This window comes from Zea mays, chromosome 1 (genome assembly GCF_902167145.1).
Source record: "Zea mays cultivar B73 chromosome 1, Zm-B73-REFERENCE-NAM-5.0, whole genome shotgun sequence".
Lineage (NCBI taxonomy): Eukaryota > Viridiplantae > Streptophyta > Magnoliopsida > Poales > Poaceae > Zea > Zea mays.
The window spans coordinates 200,251,220-200,257,050 of NC_050096.1; positions in this window are offsets into that span (position 1 = coordinate 200,251,220).

Sequence of the window (5,831 nt, forward strand, 5' to 3'; positions counted from 1 at the left end):
TTGTTCCTTGTTACCACACCATGCTCATCTTGCTTGTTGCGGAAGACCCACTTGGTTCCTACAACATTTTGATTAGGACGTGGAACAAGATGCCATACCTCATTCCTCGTGAAGTTGTTGAGTTCCTCTTGCATTGCCAACACCCAATCCGAATCCCTTAATGCATCTTCTACCCTGTATGGCTCAATAGAAGACACAAAGGAGTAATGTTCACAAATATGAGCAACACGAGATCGAGTGGTTACCCCCTTATGAATATCGCCGAGGATGGAGTTCACGGGGTGATCTCTTTGTATTGCTTGGTGGACTCTTGGGTGATGTGGTCTTGGACACTCATCATCTTCTTTGTCTTGATCATTAGCATCTCCCCCTTGATCATTGTCCTCCTCTTGAGGTGACCCCTCTTGATCTTCATTTTCATCATCTTGGGCTTGATCCTCATCTTGGGTTGGTGGAGATGCTTGCATGGAGGAAGATGGTTGATCTTGTGCATGTGGAGGCTCTTTGGATTTCTTAGGACACACATCCCCAATGGACATGTTCCTTAGCGCGACGCACAGATCCTCTTCATCATCTAGCTCATCAAGATCAACTTGCTCTACTTGAGAGCCGTTAGTCTCATCAAACACAATGTCACAAGAAACTTCAACTGGTCCAGTGGACTTGTTAAAGACTCTATATGCCCTTGTGTTTGAGTCATAACTGAGAGCACCTAGAGGGGGGGGGGGGGTGAATAGGTGATCCTGTAAAATTGAACAACTAATAGCCACAAAACTTGGTTAAGTGTTAGAATGATAAAACCAAGTGGCTATAGATCGAGCTCTTGCGAGTCACAATAATCACAAGAGACACGCGAGTTATCCCGTGGTTCGGCCAAGTATAACACTTGCCTACTTCCACGTTGTGGCGTCCCAATGGACGAGGGTTGCACTCAACCCCTTTCATGTGATCCAATGATCAACTTGAATACCACGATGTTCTTCTTTCTTATACTTTCTCCGGTTTGCGAGGAATCTCCACAACTTGGAGCCTCTCGCCCTTACAATTGATGATCACAAAGAAGCACGAAACTAAGGGAGGGAAGAGCAACACACACAAGACTCAAAACCAGAGCACAATCACGAACACAAGCCACAACTTGAGCTCAAAACACAACTCAAGGAGTTCTCTACTCAATTGGAGCTCAAGTCACTATCTCAAAGAATCAAATGCGCGAGAATGGAGTCTTGGTGCTTAGGAATGATCAAAGAATGCTTGGATATCTCCTCCATGCGCCTAGGGGTCCCTTTTATAGCCCCAAGGCAGCTAGGAGCCGTTGGAGGCAATCTTGGAAGGCTATTCTTGCCTTCTGTCGGGTGGCGCACCGGACAGTCCAGTGCGCCACCGAACAGGCACTGTAGCATGTCCGGTGCAGATCTCCTTCCTAATTTGGCGCAGCCGACCGTTGCAACTCTGGTGTCGGTTGGCGCACCGGACACTGTCCGGTGCAAACCGGACAGTCCGGTGCACACCGGACAGTCCGGTGCCCCCTGCCGACCGTTGGAGCGGGCTACGCGTCGCCCGCAGATTTGGCGGCCGACCGTTGCGCTGGTGGCCGTTGGCTCACCGGACAGTCCGGTGCCTCACCGGACAGTCTGGTGAATTTTAGCCGTACGCCGTTGAACTTTTCTCGAGAGCGACGACTTCGCCGCGGCTGACCCACCGGACAGTCCGGTGAATTATAGCCGTATGCCGCCGTCGAGTCCCGAGAGCGGCCTGTTCACCTTGGACCCGTTTGGCGCACCGGACACTGTCCGGTGCACCATCGGACACTGTCCGGTGCACCATCAGACAGTCTGGTGCACCCAGACAGAGCAGCAGTTGGCTGTACATAGCCAACACTTTTCCAATCTAATTTTTCCTGTTTCTTGCACTTAGACACAAAACATTAGTACCCAAATCAATGTACTAAGTCTAGAAACATACCTTCTTGTTGATTTGCACTTCATTCATCATTTTGCATATAATAACCCACTTAATATGTGTTGGACACTTAATCACTAAAATATACTAGAAATGGCCCAAGGGCACTTTTCCCTTTCAATAACCAAGTAAAAAGCCCTCTACAGCCTTAGGAGCAAATTTAGATTTTCTACCTCTTTTAACAAGAATAAAGCATTTGCTACCAAAGACTCTAAAATATGAAACATTGGGCTTTTTACCGGTTAGGAGTTCATATGATGTCTTCTTGAGGATTCGGTGAAGGTAGAGACGGTTGATGGCATAGCAAGCGGTGTTGATTGCTTCCACCCAAAACCGGTCCGAAGTCTTGTACTCATCAAGCATGGTCCTCGCCATGTCAAGTAGAGTTCTATTCTTCCTCTCCACTACACCATTTTGTTGTGGCGTGTAGGGAGAAGAGAACTCATGCTTGATGCCCTTATCCTCAAGAAATCTTTCTATTTGTGAGTTCTTGAACTCCGTTCCGTTGTCGCTTCTAATCTTTTTGATCCTTAAGCCAAACTCATTTTGAGCTCGTCTCAAGAATCCCTTTAAGGTCTCTTGGGTTTGTGATTTTTCCTGCAAAAAGAACACCCAAGTGAAGCGAGAATAGTCATCCACAATAACAAGACAATACTTACTCCTGCCGATGCTTATGTAAGCTATCGGGCCGAATAGATCCATGTGGAGTAGCTCAAGCGGCCTGTCGGTCGTCATGATGTTCTTATTTGGATGATGAACACCAACTTGCTTCCCTGCTTGACATGCGCTATAAACTCTGTCTTTCTCAAAATGAACATTTGTTAGTCCCAAAATGTGCTCTCCCTTTAGAAGCTTATAAAGATTCTTCATTCCAACGTGGGCTAGTCGGCGATGCTAGAGCCAACCCATGTTAGTCTTAGCAATTAAGCAAGTATCGAGTTCAGCTCTATTAAAATCAACTAAGTATAGCTGACCCTCGAGTACTCCCTTAAATGCTACTGAATCATCACTACTTCTGAAGACAGTAACACCTATGTCTGTAAAAAGACAGTTGTAACCCATTTTGCATAATTGAGAAACAGAAAGCAAGTTGTAATCTAAAGAATATACAAGAAAAACATTTGAAATAGAATGGTCAGGTGATATAGCAATTTTACCAAGTCCTTTGACCAAACCTTGATTTCCATCCCCGAATGTGATAGCTCTTTGGGGATCATGATTTTTCTCATAGGAGGAGAACATCCTTTTCTCCCCAGTCATGTGGTTTGTGCACCCGCTACCAATTATCCAACTTGAGCCTCTAGATGCATAAACCTACAAAACAAATTTAGGCCTTGTTCTTAGGTACCCAAATGGTCTTGGGTCCTTTGACATTAGAAACAAGCACTTTGGGTACCCAAACACAAGTCTTTGAACCCTTGTGTTTGGCCCCAACATATTTGGCAACTACTTTGCCTGATTTGTTAGTTAAAACATATGAAGCATCAAAAGTCTTAAATGAAATAATAGGCTCATTTGATGCAATAGGAGTTTTCTTTTTAGGCAATTTAACACGAGTGGATTGCCTAGAGCTAGATGCCTCACTCTTATACATAAAAGCATGATGAGAGCCAGAGTGAGACTTCCTAGAATGAATTCTCCTAATTTTATGTTCGGGATAACCGACAGGGTATAAAATGTAACCCTCGTTATCATGAACCATGGTAGCCTTACCCTTAACAAAATTAGACAATTTCTTAGGGGCATTAAGCTTGACATTATCTCCCTTTTGGAAGCCAATGCCATCCTTAATGCAAAGGCGTCTCCCACTATAGAGCATGCTTCTAGCAAATTTAAAATTATCATTTTCTAAGTCATGCTCATTAATCTTAGCACTAAGTTGAGCTATGTGATCATTTTGTTGTTTAATTAAAGCTAGGTGATCATGAATAGCATCAACATTAATATCTCTACATCTAGTGCAAATAGTAACATGCTCAATGGTAGATGTAGAGGGTTTGCAAGTATTTAATTCAACAATCTTAGCATATAAAATAGCATTCTCATCTCTAAGATTAGAAATAGAAACATTGCAAACATTTAAATCTTTAGCCTTAGCAATTAATTTTTCATTCTCAATTTTAAGGCTAGAAAGAGATGCATATTTAGTGGAGGCTCTAGATTTTACCTTCTTTTTGCCGTCCTTTGCCATGAGGCACTTGTGGCCGACGTTGGGGAAGAGAAGACCCTTGTTGACGGCGATGTTTGCGACGTCCTCGTTGGAGGAGGAGTCGGTAAAGCTCTCGTCGGAGTCCCACTCCCGGCAAACATGGGCATCGCCGCCCTTCTTCTTGTAGTACCTCTTCTTCTCCTTCTTCTTCCCTCTCTTGTCGTCGCCCCTGTCACTGTCACTAGAAATAGGACATTTTGCTATAAAGTGACCGGGCTTACCACATTTGTAGCAAACCTTCTTGGAGCGGGGTTTGTAATCCTTCGCCCTCCTTTGCTTGAGGATTTGGCGAAAGCTTTTGATGATTAAAGTCATCTCCTCATTGTCGAGCTTGGAGGCGTCGATGGGGAGCCTACTTGACGTAGACTCTTCTTTCTTCTCCTTCGTTGCTTTGAAGGCAATGGGTTGCACCTCGGGTGTGGAGGTGGTGCCTCGCTCAATTATTTGTTTGGAGCCTTTGATCATGAGTTCAAAGCTCACAAACTTTCCTATCACTTCCTCGTGAGACATTAATTTATATCTTGGATCACCACGAATTAATTGAACTTGAGTAGGATTAAGAAAAACAAGTGATCTAAGAATAACCTTGACCATCTCATGGTCATCCCACTTAGTGCTCCCGAGGTTGCGCACTTGGTTCACCAAGGTCTTGAGCCGGTTGTACATCGCTTGTGGCTCCTCCCCTTGATGAAGCATGAAGCGACCGAGATCCCCCTCGATTGTTTCCCTTTTGGTGATCTTAGTCACCTCGTCTCCTTCGTGCGTGGTCTTGAGCACGTCCCAAATTTCCTTGGCACTCTTCAACCATTGCACCTTATTATACTCCTCTCGACTTAGAGAGGCGAGGAGTATAGTAGTGGCTTGGGAGTTGAAGTGCCGGATTTGGGCTACCTCGTCCGAATCATAGCCTTCATCCCCCACGGATGGTTCCTGCGCACCAAATTCAACAATGTCCCAAATACTAGCGTGGAGTGAGGTTAGATGGTGCCTCATTTTATCACTCCACATACAATAATCTTCACCATAAAAAACCGGTGGTTTGCCTAGTGGGACGAAAAGTAAAGGAGTGTGTTTGGAAATGCGAGGATAGCATAAGGGGATCTTACTAAACTTCTTATGCTCATGGCGCTTAGAAGTGACGGACGACGCGTCGGAGCCGGAGGTGGAAGGCGACGAAGAATCGGTCTCATAGTAGACCACTTTCTTCATTTTCTTCTTCTTGTCGCCACTCCGGTGCAACTTCACGCGGGGAGGTGATTCTTCCCTCTTCTTGTTGCCGGACTCTCCCGACGGAGCTTTCCCGTGGCTTGTGGTGGGCTTCTCGCCGGTCACCATCTCCTTGGCGTGAGCTCCCGACATTACTTCGAGCGGTTAAGCTCTAATGAAGTACCGGGCTCTGATACCAATTGAAAGTTGCCTAGAGGGGGTGAATAGGCAAATCTGAAATTTATAAACTTTAAGCACAACTACAAGCCGGGGTTAGCGTTAGAAATATAATCGAGTCCGAAAGAGAGGGCGAAAACAAATCACAAGCAAATAAGAACGGATGACACGGTGATTTGTTTTACCGAGGTTCGGTTCTTGCAAACCTACTCCCCGTTGAGGTGGTCACAAAGACCGGGTCTCTTTCAACTCTTTCCCTCTCTCAAACGGTCACTTA